This window comes from Portunus trituberculatus, chromosome 41, assembly GCF_017591435.1.
Source record: "Portunus trituberculatus isolate SZX2019 chromosome 41, ASM1759143v1, whole genome shotgun sequence".
In the NCBI taxonomy this organism is placed as follows: domain Eukaryota; kingdom Metazoa; phylum Arthropoda; class Malacostraca; order Decapoda; family Portunidae; genus Portunus; species Portunus trituberculatus.
In genome coordinates, this window is record NC_059295.1 from 30,130,728 (window position 1) to 30,146,794 (window position 16,067).

At 39.0% G+C, this 16,067-nt stretch overlaps 1 long non-coding RNA gene across 1 annotated transcript in view; it reads right to left on the bottom strand.

Annotated features, from left to right (window-relative positions):
• LOC123516993 overlaps positions 1–8,238 on the bottom strand; it is a 78,595-nt gene extending 70,357 nt beyond the window's left edge. The window contains exons 1-2 of the long non-coding RNA XR_006678356.1: positions 8,107–8,238; positions 4,134–4,240 (exon numbers count right to left, since the gene is read on the bottom strand). This is a non-coding gene — a long non-coding RNA (uncharacterized LOC123516993). The remainder of the gene's footprint in view (positions 1–4,133; positions 4,241–8,106) is intronic.
• Positions 8,239–16,067: the final 7,829 nt, after the last annotated feature.

A 16,067-nucleotide genomic window follows, 5' to 3' on the forward strand; every position in this document is an offset into this window, starting at 1 on the left:
GCCACCTTATCAAACCACACAAACACAATTCATCACCATGGCAACGCGGCGCTGTTAAAAATATACCTCTCTATAACATGGAGTAAACGGCTTTAAATCATTCCGAGCACCACTCACCGAAACAGTCAAGGATTTGTTCGTACATGATACAAGGCGGGCTGGCAGGAGACGAGCCGTGTCATATTACCCCCCACGGACGTGTTAACCGAAACCTGGAGAGATACGTACTCGTGCTTCCTTTCGCCTCGTATGAATAATCCCATCAACGTGGTTACGGTGTGTGTGTGTGTGTGTGTGTGTGTGTGTGTGTGTGTGTGTGTGTGTGTGTGTGTGTGTGTGTGTTGTTTTAGTCAAGAATCGGGATTGAATTCACTGCTTTTCCCCTCTCCAGCCATTAGCAAATGTACTTTCCACGTAAAATATCTGCTTGGTTTGTGTTACACCACGTAAAACAACAGCTTCGCTTAAACCAGAGTACAAAAGCTTTCCATTCCATAAAGAAGAATAAAGACTGGTTACTATATTATCTTTCAATAAAGTAGAAAACTATGAATAATATAAACCAAACTAATGAAAATGACAAATAAAAACATTAACGTACCCTTTGAGCAGTGGTTTATCAATTTTTAGGAAGTAATGGAGAGATGACAGAAAAAAAAGTCAAGAATTCTGAACATCAAGAAAACACTGTAGTGCCTGATATAAGGATTAATGTTAACTTAGTCTTAGTAAGCAAAGTTGTAAAGTAAACCTACTATGAATAATTATTTACTATAAATGACTATTATCTATTATAAATAACTATTATAAATAACTATCAATTACAATTAGTAAAGTTAAACTGAATAACAACAATAAACATCAAAAACTAATACACAGTTTTAGAAAAGAAGAAATATGCATCTAAGCGTGTGGTAACCCATAAGTATTTTGACAGGTATGCTTCAAGACACAAGTCACTCAGTAACTCTGATGACTCATCGACGTGTCTATAGTACGCCTCAGTCGCCAGTCACTGCCTGAGACTGCCTCTATTCATTTTAGCCAGACGTGCGACAATTATTGCAAAATACGATAATTTGGCCTTCCATGCGACAGGCGATAGCATGCACGCGATAAGATAATGCAATCATTTTCGTAAAATACCTGATGTGTTGGTTGTTGTTGTAGTATTTTAGTTTGAACATATGTATCAATGTTGACGACATTTTTTGAAAGGGGAAATGTGCTTAGTGGGGGCATGTTAAATTGGGTAACAAGCTGAAAAATGTCTGGGATCCACTGCCTTAGAGTGAAACTAAAAGATTCGAATAGTCCAGTTTACTATCAAACCTTTCTTGAAAAAATAGTAGCTAAGATTAAGGAGAAAATCAAATCAAACTATCCAATACGTGCACCTTTCATTAAAATAAAGGCCAGTGTAGTTAGTCATTAGTCGCTGGAAAAAGCAGTAATGACTGAAATTAAAGGAAAAAAAGAATTCAAACTATTCGATACAAAAAGCAAGAGAATCCAACGAATGTTTTACGAGCGGCGATTAAGTCCCCGGCACTGCTTTGCTTCCCGAGTCGCTGATGGAGGGAATCGAGTAAATGTGTGCGCGCTATGGGGTCGAATTAGCGAGTCCTCGTAACTCTGGACAACATGTAAAGCATGACTCAATGAGGACGTTCCAATGATTCGGTTTAGCTTTCCCATGAGAGTGCCAGTGTGTGTGTGTGTGTGTGTGTGTGTGTGTGTGTGTGTGTGTGTGTGTGTGTGTGTGTGTGTGTGTGTGTGTGTCTTCTCAAAGTGGTAATTGTAAGCATTGAACATTTATATAATGTTGTTGTGAAAACTAATCAGTCAATAGGTCCTATTATATTATACTGTATTACAACATAACGGGAAAGACAAAATATGAAGAAGAAAAGATGAAAAACAAGATGAGGAAAAATCATGTAAATAGTGTATTGCAAAAATATTTCACTTCACCCACAAACATTACATTAGGTGGGGGGCGAGGGAGCGAAGGGCAGAAACACTCCGGTGTAAACCATATCAACAAAGGCTCTTGGGAACACCAGCAGACATTTCAAACCTTACAGTCGTCTCTCTCTCTCTCTCTCTCTCTCTCTCTCTCTCTCTCTCTCTCTCTCTCTCTCTCTCTCCGTCAGTCTGCGGATCACCATAAAACTCTACGCTTCCCACATTTCTCCTTTTTTTTCTCCCTCCCTGGAAGGTCTGTGCCGCCGAAAAGAACATATCATGCTCTCCATCAGCGCGCTTCCACACTTTCTCTTCCTCAGCGTCCTCGGTAAGGTTCTTATGCCGCCAACTGACTTTGTTGTTAAGTGCAAGCGATAGAGACGCAGGCGAAGAGACGCATATTGAAGAAAAAGGTCTTCTAAAAGCGCCACACTCCTGTACACACACACACACACACACACACACACACACACACACACACACACACACACACACATATATATACTATTACGAGATACATTCAGCACATACTACCTTACGACACCATACCAGAAACCAAAAACACTGGAACGCGGAATATCCTTATTTTCCAGTCGAGCTCGTTTCCAAGAATCAGACTACGACTAAATTTCCTACATTAGATACCAGTGTGTGCTTTTTTTGTTTTGTTTTTTTTCTTACTTTTTTCATTTCTATTTACTTTTTTTGTGAGGAGGGGCAGGGGAGATGATCAGGGAAAAAAATGTTGTAGTGCCGTTCATAATGAGGAATGCGGTTTAATTACGCTTTGCAATAAAAGAGAGTAATTATGCGACTTTTTAAATGTATGAATATTGCTCTATTAGCAAGAGCCCATCCAACCGCCTCATCCAGCCTGCTTATTTCTCCCCACTGCTACCACTGCCTTACATGACGTACTGACTAGGAGACACACACACACACACACACACACACACACACACACATACTGAAAATAAAAGTAAATAAAAATAAACTTATAAAATTCCAGCCTTAGTGGTGATATATTCTATATATAATTTAGTTTTAAATCATATTGATAAATAAATTTTATATATGTAGATGCTGTTCCCTATTTAAGGAAACAGAATTCATACCTATTTTTCTAACAAAAGCGACACATATATTTGTTCTTGTTAGTTATCATTAGCTAGAGCTGCCTTTGACGTGGATCTTGAATCTGACTTCTTTTTCTTTCCATCTACATTCCCATCCCGTCCTTCTCCCCATCCATTATGCTCTTCACACATCCATTAACCATACATACATACATACATAAAGACAGACAGACAGACAGACAGACAGACAGACAGACAGACAGAGAGAGAGAGAGAGAGAGAGAGAGAGAGAGAGAGAGAGAGAGAGAGAGAGAGAGAGAGAGAGAGAGAGAGATAAGGCGTCTTAAATGAAGGATATCGGAAGCAGGGTATGAGAAATGTATAAATGAGGGAGTGGAGATGGAAAGATGGACATGGAGTAAGGCTGAGCAAGGTTGTGTGGCTTAATTAATTGACACGTCATGACTTCTGGGCTATGATATATATATATATATATATATATATATATATATATATATATATATATATATATATATATATATATATATATATATTGTCAAACCAGACCAACCAGTGTCAACCTAATCTAAACAAGTGTCTTCCATTGAGATAACACTCCAGACCTTTTGTTTCACACGAGATTATTTTCTATTCAATTCTTTAAACTGATTAACTTGTACATATGAGGAATATACAAAATAAATAAAGCAAAAAATAAAAAAAAACTCAAAACAGAGGATTAGTTTAAAAATATTCGGCGCACGCACACACACACACACACACACACACACACACACACACACACACACACACACACACAGGGCATTAAATCAATGGAACAAAATGTAAAAAGTCGTGTTTGTCCAGAGGATAAATACCTATTTTTTAAAGAATATATCCATAAAATGGCTTAAAAGTCTAACACACTATATCTGACCCGGTCCTGTCTTGCAACTAAGCAAACATGCTTTCGTGCTTTATCTCCAAATGCCTCTATACTGGCGAAGCAAATAAGCACACGCATAAATAGGTACCTATGTGAGAATATTTAAGTATTCATACGAAAAAAATTTGTATTATTGTTCTTACCTTATACATCGTGTGATTAGTTGGGTGCCAGTTGTGCTGCCTTACACACTTCGTCACGAAAAGCAGGTACTTACGCCTCTCTCTAAAGGTGACTCTCCTCTCCATCCCTGCAAAAATATAGTAAGCTTCGTCTTCCCTCCTGCTTTTTGTAGTAAAGCATTCAGTTTTTTTTTACATTACCTGAAGGGTTTCTTTATTTACTAACGCATCTGCCTTTGCAGGGGTATTGCTATTGAAAACTCAAGGGTTTCCGGTGCAATAACTACCTGTCTCCGGTCTGATGGTAATGACAAAAAAGCCATACGATCTCAGTGCGTAGAAAATCTTGAAGTGCTTCAAGAGAAAAAAAGATATGTTTATCAATAGGAATGAATATTTATTAATGTTATGGAGTACTCTATGTTCTGCCTATCCAGCATCATATATATATATATATATATATATATATATATATATATATATATATATATATATATATATATATATATATAATCCTTAATTCTACTTTATTCCTTCATCTATTATTTTCTTGTGTTACAGAATTTAACATTGCCTTTTCCACCAGAATTGAAGTAAAAATAGTCGAATCAGACTAATTTAAGCTACTCCTTCACCTCAGAAGCTATCTTAGACAAGAATTGAGTTGCCACGTTCTAGGTTACTAGACAAGTACAGCAACACAGCCCTCAGGATCCAAATATATAAGAGCGGAGATAGTGAGGACACGATATTTGAACCTCAACGAGTGAGTCATTTTCTTACTGGCCTCCTTGCCCTGTGCGTCTTCCAAACAATTATCTCCCGAGACCAGGAGACAAGCCAATGGTGCGGCGCGCCAGACACTGAGCCTCTGCCATGCCGAGTCAAGATTACGCCTTGAATCCCGCCCAGTTCCACCACACACCTGGTTTCGTCCATGTCGCCACGCTCCTCATGACTATTTGTCAGCCTTGCTGCTTCCAATGTTGTGGCCATCCTCAGTCGCGAAAAATTACCACTCTTTCATTGAGTTCATGCCGATATAACAAAATAAAAAGTTTATTACAGTGATAAAAAAAAATACATCTATTCTTCATTAAAGAGTAATTAATTATTGCATGGCACGGCCGCCGCTCGGCCGCAGCACGCAAGTGGTCGTGGCTCGCGGCGCGCGGGACAACAGTCACTGGTGGGTTGTCATGTTATGCTTGAGGGATGAGCACGCCATGAAATAATTAATTATCATAAAACAGAAATATACCATTTTTACTTTGTATTTCCTGCTTTGCCAAAAACGCGTAGCTGTTGCTGCTCCACCAGGATGTCTGACGTGCCTGGGAGAGGCGCCTCGCTCCTTCCCTCAGTGACGCCCCTCCATGCCCATGCGATGCCCTAAGCGTGAGTTACTTCCAAAATAAAACATCCTATGGACAGGAACAAGAGTGAGTAGAACGTCACATAAAACACCGAGATGACCAGCGCACACGAGTTAGAGGCAGATCGACGATCAGATGGACATCAATCAAAGAAGTAAAAATTTAAAATATATGTCGTACTCATTCCTTGCTGTTGTAAGACCCGATCTGTAATAATTTTTTGGCAATTTCCTCGCAATTAGAATTAAGCTATTAATACGCAGCCTATTAAGAAAGGAATTGGTATTTAGCACACCCTCCAGCGCTACCGAGATTGTTGAACTATAAACAATGATGGCCATTATAACATTTTCAATCTTTGTGAATATATATAATTAAGTATATGAATGTTAGTGTCGGCAGTGAAGAGTCAGAAAGTCTATGCTACAGCAAATAGGCTTCAAACATCATGAATCAACAAGGCTGGTGAAATCATGCACAGTCATTAATATACCTGCGGGTTCTCTGTACTCGGCAGAGTGGATGTACGAGACAACAAAAAAATAATGACAAACCCAACAATCAAGGAGAAATGCACATCGACGATAAGCAGGACGCAGTGCTTGCTTCCCTTCCCTTGGCGTGATATGTTACTATAAACTCCCCCCTGCAACACAACGATCCGAAATGACGCTTGGCAACCTGGAGAGCTGAGCCATGTTACTACAATCACGTTACCTCAATTAAAGATTCCTTCCATAATGTATGTTGTGCTGCCAATTACTCGCTGGCCTTTATATTGTGGCAACATGACTCAATCTACATGCCAATGTGTGTGGGATTCAGGATTGCCGAGGTAGGAAGATAAATATTGATTGCACTACCCTCGTTGCCGCAGCAGTTACTGTTATTTGGCGAAGGTAATATTATATCAAACCCAGAGTTCGCAATGACCTGTAAAAACTACAAAAATCAACAGCCAACTTAATCTTACACTAAAATCTTGGTATGCTGGAAATGTCATTCATCAGATCCTTAGGACAAATGTCATTTTTCATCTCAATATAAGTTACCTATATATATATATATATATATATATATATATATATATATATATATATATATATATATATATATATATATATATATATATATATATATATATATATATATATATATATATATATATATATATATATATATATATATATATATATATATATATATATATATATATATATATATATATATATATATATATATATATATATATATATATATATATATATATATATATATATATATATATATATATATATATATATATATATATATATATATATATATATATATATATATATATATATATATATATATATATATATATATATATATATATATATATATATATATATATATATATATATATATATATATATATATATATATATATATATATATATATATATATATATATATATATATATATATATATATATATATATATATATATATATATATATATATATATATATATATATATATATATATATATATATATATATATATATATATATATATATATATATATATATATATATATATATATATATATATATATATATATATATATATATATATATATATATATATATATATATATATATATATATATATATATATATATATATATATATATATATATATATATATATATATATATATATACACACATACAACATAAACGGTAGGTAACTTATATTGAGATGAAAAATGACATTCGTCCTAAGGGTTTGATGAAAGACATTTACAGCACAGCGAGATTTAAGTGTTGACTTTTGCGGTTTTCACAGGCCTTTGCGAACTCTGGGTTTGAACGAAGTAAATGTGAAAACACTGAAAGCTCAGTTGTGCGTATTTAGTTTTAATAAATGTTATGCAGTGTGTGCATCTCGAGATCTCGTGAGTAATGTTAGCATAAACACTTTGGATTGACGTTTCCTATAATATACGTACAATACATCAATATGTATCATGATAAGTGATTTTAGAATTTGCCTCTCCTAGATAGGGAAAGTTTTGGTTTTAATGCCTATCGACTGCAAAAAGTATCATTAAGGCAAACGTGTCAGCTTGGGGCCAATCCCGAGCCGGGTTTGAAGAGAAAACACCACCAATCTCACCAAGTAACTGCCGTGGGTCAAGATCGACCTCGCGCCATCACGACCACGAGCTGACCACTTTACAACGGAACTACCCAGCCCCCCGGGCTTCTCTAGAGAAATTGGTGGCGTATATTATAGTCCCACATTTAAACTGCCAGCGACCACCGGCAACTTACACCGCTGCGCGATAGTCTGAAACTTAGGAGAAACAAGTACAATTACGACAATTTTGGTACCAATTCTCTTTTACTCGTACATCTAAGACTTTTTACTTTAATCTATCAGATCACTCTGGAGAATTCTCAAATTACTGTGTAGTGGTGGATTTAAGGTTTTGAGTTGGCATGACAAGGCATGTACATCATCACCACCACCAAGGAGAAGAGCCGTGGAGGAAAGGCTCGCACCATAACTGTCTCGTTTGTTACCTCACATGGACAAATTTACACCTTAAAATCTCGAAGCAACACTCACCACTCCGCTCCGTTTCCTTTCCGCCTGGTGGTCAATCTTCACCCACCACGTCCCGCATCTCGGAGTCCACACAAAGACACTTCGTCACATTCTCTGCCTCCTGATGTGGGGAGTTAGTTATAACTGGTGCCGGTGCCGCCAGTGGCCTGGTGATTGCTGGTTGGCTGCTTAGCTTTAGACATGAGACATCTTTCTTCCGCGTAGCAAAGTAGTACATTACATCAATATTAAGTAATAAAATACAGCAGATGTCTGTCATTATTATACCATATCACTTGATGATATGGCTTATCATATATCAATATGCAGATATATGTATCAATATTATATGTTAGTGTCAAACACTACTTTGGCAGAAGAAATGTGTCACGTCAGAGGCTGCGCAATATATAAGATTCTTTATCCTAGAAAATATATTTTACATGCATTACAGTAACAAAATACAATATAGAAATAAAAAAAAAACATGCTCAACAGATGTAACAGCTGAGGTCTGTGATATGCACAATGACCATGTGGGCTTCCCTAAGAACATCGCTCGCCTTCTCAGACTTCAAGGCTCAATCCTCTCACGACCAGCGCCATTGGAATAACATCTTCGCAGCACCTCTACAATTTTCGTAAAGCTATAAATGAAGTTGCTCGGGTTTTCAAAGTACTGTTTTCTCTTCTAGTGCCATTGACAAGATTTGTAATATATCAACAAAGGAAACTATCTCGAAAATCCCACTAGTCATCTGTGTCACTTGAAAAGATTCATGGTGAGAAAGCAGTGCGTTTCAGAGTACGGCCTAAGTATCACGTTTCATCATACCTTTCATCGTGTTTAAGCGAAGCTAATGACTCATAAATAAGAACATGGAGTGAACAATACTGAACAACTAATATATCCAGAAGCAGAGACATTTCTAAACCTAACTATGGCAAACCTCAGTCAGCGGCGATCAAGTTGAGAAAGGCTGCAGACTATAAATGAACCACACACACCACAGCTACACCAAAGATGAACTAGGTTAGAGAGAGAGAGAGAGAGAGAGAGAGAGAGAGAGAGCCCAATTACGAGTTCTGTCAGTTTTGCATTCTACTTCCTTCGGAATCATGATGCAATGCTACGAGTTTTAATGAGTGTAAGTTATGTTAACAAGAATTATGCGTTAATAATGAGAAAACACCCTTGAAAACCCGAACAATTATTTTTTTACAATTGGATGTAGCGCCTTTCCGATAACCCCAAGAGTTTCAGAATACGGCTTCCATATTCTTCCTGCTCTGGACCGACACTTATGATGCACCAACATAAATTAAATAAACCACTTTCTTCCATTTTTTAAACGTTATGGCTGCGGCTCCTGAGGGAAAAATGTTCTAGTGATAAATAAAACAAGCGTGCCCCAAAAAAAGACATTGTGGTGAGACATCAAAGGGTTTGGTATTAATCCCACAAACGGGCGCATACCTGTGCTTGAGGAAGCCTGTGATGTGAGAGAAGAGACGCAATCATTTTAGAACGAAAGTCGCCTGCAGAATCTAATTTAGTGTTGTGTGTGTGTGTGTGTGTGTGTGTGTGTGTGTAAGCAGCATTACTCGTGGCTCTAAACACGGGTGGCCAGCGGCGTGGAAAGGCCTCGTCCAGTAGTGAATGGAAAACAAGACAAGAGGATGAGAATGATCGTGTTTTTTCTCCCTTCCTCTCTGCCACATTATGTATCTTTCCGTCATGTCCGCGTATTAAATGAGATATGTGTGTGTGTGTGTGTGTGTGTGTGTGTGTGTGTGTGTGTGTGTGTGTGTGTGTGTGTGTGTGTGTGTTTGCGTTGGGTTGTTATTATCATTACTCTGTTTGGCTTCCTGTATGTAGGTTTGCCTGTCTGTCTTTATTATTATTGTTACTTTACCTACCTGTTTACTTCCATGCTTGTCTTTGTGTGTGTATTTTCAGTCTCTCTCTCTCTCTCTCTCTCTCTCTCTCTCTCTCTCTCTCTCTCTCTCTCTCTCTCTCTCTCTCTCTCTCTCTCTCTCTCTCTAAAACACTAAGTTGCAGCAACAAAATATAGTCCAGCATTACCGGTGCTTTTCCTCGCTCCACTCTTCTTCCTCCTCCCGACCTGAGTTCCAAGCACGATAATCGGACCTCCATAAATATCACGTCCAATATCATAAAAATGGCCTCAGGTGGTGCCAGACCCCTGCGCTTATATTTCTAACAATAAATTAAGTGAGGAAAATGCAATATAGACCCAACAATATTAAGTTTTCACGTAGCAACGATAGTAGGAGTAAAAGTAGAAGACTTCCGGAGTGAGCTGGATAATGCACTGTTATACTAGGGCCCAAGAGAGAGGGAGAGAGAGAGAGAGAGAGAGAGAGAGAGAGAGAGAGAGAGAGAGAGAGAGAGAGAGAGAGAGAGAGAGAGAGAGAGAGAGAGAGAGAGAGAGAGAGAGAAGGAAGTCAGAGGGAGAGGAGTGCAGTGCTTAGGTAGGCGGTGGTGGTGGTGGTGGTGGTGGCTGAATCAGGAAATGCGTTAGTAAGGTATGTATGTACGAGAGAGAGAGAGAGAGAGAGAGAGAGAGAGAGAGAGGCTAAGTAGTGAGATTTAGTTAAACCTAGAAAGTTTCGGTAAGAGAAAAGGAAATCCAACTTGCAAGAAGGCAAAAGACTTGGCGAGGTGAAGTAATTGTTTAGGAGATGCTGCAGCTTAGTCTGAATTAAGGTGGGGTAAATAATATGGATTTCTGTGGGTGTTTTAGGAAGGCACATGGCTTAGATGAGATTGGAGGAGCGACTGGGACTTAAGCCACCCTCCAGCACTGTCTTATGAACGGTCGGTCTTCAGGATTTAGTGTACTTTAATGTGTTACTCGCCGCATTTGAATACCAATTTATTTTGGAATGGGTAAGTGCCTGTCCTGTCAGTTCACTCAGAAAACGAGGCTCTTTGTACATTCCCGCTGCTTCTCCCTCGACTTGCTGACGCGGGTGACCATTGCCTACGTGCCCATTCAGTCCAACATATTCTGGGAAAGTCAGTGAACCGCCACCAATGATGTTGCCTCTTTACTTTTCATGTTGCTTATCTCCCAGCTTACCAGTTTTCGCAGAATATCAGGAAACCGCAAGCATTACATGAAGTACAAATACGCTGTATAGAAGTGTGGGTGATTAGATTAGGTTAGTGTGTGTGTGTGTGTGTGTGTGTGTGTGAGGCAGTCACCGCGATGACCGGATGTGTTTCCTTGTGCTCCGCTTATCCTTGGCTCAGGACTCTGTAAAGAGATCTATGATACAAATATCGTAAGTTCAGAAGTTAATCTATCTGCACCGGAACCATATAGTCACGTCTGCAATGCCAGTTCCATATCAGAGTCCTTGAAATGCCAAAAAATTTAAAAAACAAATACAAATGGACTGTTCCAACCTTCCTATATACTACACCATGATGAATTATTTCTAGCATTGTGATGAGTGTTTGCAAATACAACTCAGAGGAAAAACATACTTTAATTGAAAAGGAAATAGCGGCTAAAGTAAACCAAAGAAATACTGGCAAAGGTAGATTGTGAGAATGAGGATAAATGACCAAATGGAAATTTTATATTTCTATAAACATGACAAGTTCAGGTTTGGTCGTAATGGTAGTGATTGCCAACATGTACACCCAAACCTGTGCAACGCTTATAAATAATATCCCGCAACCCTGTAAAAGGATGCAACAGTGGAGACAAGTGCCCTTACTTACATCCACCTATATAATATAATACCTCTGAAAAGAGGCACAAGTGTCTTAATTTACTATATAAATAGCTACACATAAAGGCATCCACTGCTATCTAGCACGACTCATGGCAACTCAATGATGCATGCTTCGAACATGCAGTCACGAAGTGACTGCGAGACTCGAGACAGCGAGACTCGAGACGAAAGTTAAGTCACCGGAACTGCAGTTTGTCGTTTTGTTGAAACCGATGCAGCAATTGCCGATATCAGATATTGAGATGATCAATAATGATTAACTTTTTCACAGCTAAGCAGTGGACATAACCAACCTGTCAGATGATAACACTATAATGCTAATAACAATTATAGCTGGTGACACGCATGAAAGAGACGTCAGCAAGGCACAGCATTCGCTGAGCTTCAATCAATTTGAATTTTCAGTATAAATCTGTCTGCAGAGAACGTTTCAAACAAGACAGGACAGGAAAAATATAAGCGGGATCGAAAAATACTTGTGTATACGCAGAAAATTTGTTGCTTGAAAGAAAGAACATAAAGTTGTGGAAGCTTAAGGACTCTTATCAAGCTTGTATGTGGTCCATGAATAAGATCACATGTACGTATACTCGTTATAGTGATAGTATGAACATGAATTATTTGATTCCTAATGCAATATGATAAAAAGTAAATCTCAAGTAAATCTCTAACTAGTTCTATTTACTAGTGCTGTACAAAAATTTAAATGTATCACTCACTTTTTTTCCCCACAGAGCAAACAAGACCCTCCAGCTTACTTTCCTGAAACTAACACTCCTTACGTCTTATTCCTGGCAACACGGCCGGCCCCGTCCTTGCTACAGATGGGAGAGGCATACCCTGTGCTTGCGATGGGATGCATACTGATACGTTGGATCTGTCAGAGGAATTGTTTAAGTAAGACGTAAGACATCATTTTTCTATTGTTTCTGTTCCTTTTTTCGTTTAGTTTTCTTCATCTTATCAAGCTTAGTTACCTTTCTTCACATAACAGCAGAAAGGCCTGAAAGTGTCCTCTAAATACTAACATTTTCGGCTTATGTTTAAGACAGGTTGATCGTATTATGTATTGCATAAACAATACTTTGAAATCTACGCTCTTGTTCTCATCTAAAATGTGAAACACACATCCGCATCCACCCACCAACACACACACACACACACACACACACACACACACACACACACACACACACACACACACACACACACACACATACACACACCACTACAATTTTTTGCTCTCACATTTTCTTTTCTTTTACTCTGCAACAAGAAAAAAAATTTCATGAAAATGTGAAGCCTTATTTCAGAATGGGATTGTTGTGAATTTTTCGCGGCGATACATCTGTGTGTTCTGTGTGTCCCTGTCTTCCATAAACGTGTAAAACATTTAACAGCTGGAGAACCTCTGTGTTTTCCATAGATATTACCTCATCTTTCTAAATATGTTTTTCCCCTCTCATTTTTACAGCAATATTTTTTCATTCCAGTACACAATATAGGATTAATTTTTAGCCCTTATTCAGGCTTTTCCATTTCGGTAAATATGAATAAGCTTTCCAGTCCCCCAGTCAGTGGTAGTGCCAGGTGCGCCACGTGTTACCTAGCTTCCACCTGGCACCTGAAGGTGACCTCCATCCAAGGTGTGAGTAGCAGGTGTATTCCTAATTACCACACATTCAACGATCAGCATATTGCAATGAGACAATGTTATCCATACCATCCTCATCTATCCACACATACACAACAATTTCACGCGTTATCCCTTTTATCCTTTTAAAGTCAATCGTTCATTCATACTCCCTGTCACTCCAAGTCACACGTCCCTCAGCCAAGGTAACATTCAAACTTTCCAGTTCCATTTTACCATCAAAAACTTTAAACTTTCACCATTAGACATATATAAATATGTTCAGTTATAAGTGCGATTTTCCTGTACTATTCCCTCTTATCTATTATTTCTTTGTAGAATTTACACACCTACTAGACTGCTTAAAAAACTAAGTAATGGTACAGATAACACACACACACACACACACACACACACACACAATCGAAAGGGCCGGGTTTGAGTCCCGGGAAGCGGCGAGGCAAATAGGCAAGCCTCTTAATGTGTAGTCCCTGTTCACCTAGCAGTAAATAGGTACGGGATGTAACTCAAGTGGTTGTGGCCTCGCTTTCCCGGTGTGTGGAGTGCGTTGTGGTCTCAGTCCTACTCGAAGATCGGTCGGTCTATGAGCTCTGAGCTCACTCCGTAATGGGAAAAGGCTGGCTGGGTGACCAGCAGACGACCATGGTGAATTACACACACACACCGCGAAGTGTAATGGTTAGCACGTTCGGCTAACAATCGAGAGGATCCGGGTTCGAGTCCCAGGAAGCGGCGAGGCAAATGGGCAAGCCTCTTAACGTATAGTCCCTGTTTTCTTAGCAGTAAATAGGTACGGGATGTAACTCGATGGGTTGTGGCCTCGCTTTCCCGGTGTGTGGAGTGGGTTGAGGTCTCAGTCCTACCCGAAGATTGGTCTATGAGCTCTGAGCTCGCTCCATAATGGGGAAGGCTGGCTGGGTGACCAGTAGGAGACCCTGGTGAATTACACACACACACACACACACACACACACACACACACACACACACACTGGTCTCAGGCCTATCTGAAGATCGGAAATAATGAGCTCTGAGCTCGTTCCGTAGGGTAACGTCTGGCTGTCTCGTCAGAGACTGCAGCAGATCAAACAGTGAAACACACAAACGTCATTTATCCAATTTTTCGGAATTAGTGATAATTATTGTAGTTTTTAGTGATGTTTTCACGATTTTAGTAATATTTTCTACATCAAGGAGGAAAAACATTCATTAGAACCCCCAAAATGATCTATGCAGCGTTTAAGAATACGAGGCAAAAATTGTAAAATAAAGTTGGAGAATTTTCAGTCCATAAAATTCATTTCCACCTGATGCCGAGGAGCGAGTTTGCCATTGCCATGCATGTGGGGCGCGATTACATGTGTCAGGTACACTCTCACCAAGCCTGGAATTCGCTTGAGCAAAGGTGTAACTCGCTCACAGAGACGCGCACAGTGACGAATGAAGCGAGACTTAGTTTATGTCAGGTAACATCCAAGTTTCTGCTTCAGACGTAGTGCAATGTTATTTCCCATTCCTTCCTACCAAGACACTACACCACAGGTTTCCGGTTATATCGGATAATAGTTACCTCCATCAATCATGTATTCATATATTAAACAAAGATTTATAACTATTACATAATACCGACATGCCGCATTTATAACTAGTGCAAACTTCATTTGAAATGTATGTTCATACTCGAAGTATATAATTAATGACTCACTTCTTCCTTTGAGGGCCGGTGCCTTCTAACCACATCTTGCCAAAGTCTCCCAAAGAGTCAAATCCTGTGGACATCAGCTGAGGAATCTCCTAGCTGACTGCCTCCCTCACAGGTACAGGAAGGCGCCTTTTTCTCATTCCTTCAAATGTTCAACCTGCTAAATACTTACAGCGGTACTTCATTCCATCTTCACTAGTCTGCCCAGATAACGGTTGCCTATGGTGCTTCATATGTTGCCTCTCTTGTTTTCCTTCATACATTTTTTTTTTTACTTCGACTACGTTTGTCCCTTCATCTGCATGCATTCCCTTTACCGATCCTCCCATTCATCCTGCCTTTGTTTTAACACTTTCTTCTGACTCTCTCTCTTCCCTATTTATCACTTCCCTAAGTCCTTCATTCATCCCTCCTTTCCATATTTGTGATATCCTATTGTATTCCTCCATCGTACATCTCTCTCTCTCTCTCTCTCTCTCTCTCTCTCTCTCTCTCTCTCTCTCTCTCTCTCTCTCTCTCTCTCTCTCTCTCTCTCTCTCTCTCTCTCTCTCTTAGAACACGTTGAATTCTCTCAGCTTCAGGATTATCTTTTATCTGAATGCTGCAATCAGTATTCTCTCTCTCTCTCTCTCTCTCTCTCTCTCTCTCTCTCTCTCTCTCTCTCTCTCTCTCTCTCTCTCTCTCTCTCTCTCTCTCTCTCTCTCTCTCTCTCTCTCTCTCTCTCTCTCTCTCTCTCTCTCTCTCTCTCTCTCTCTCTCTCTCTCTCTCTCTCTCTCTCTCTCTCTCTCTTCTCTCTCATAAAACTATTACACTAATATGATATCAGCATAGTAATCTATTTTGATTCACTTATTCT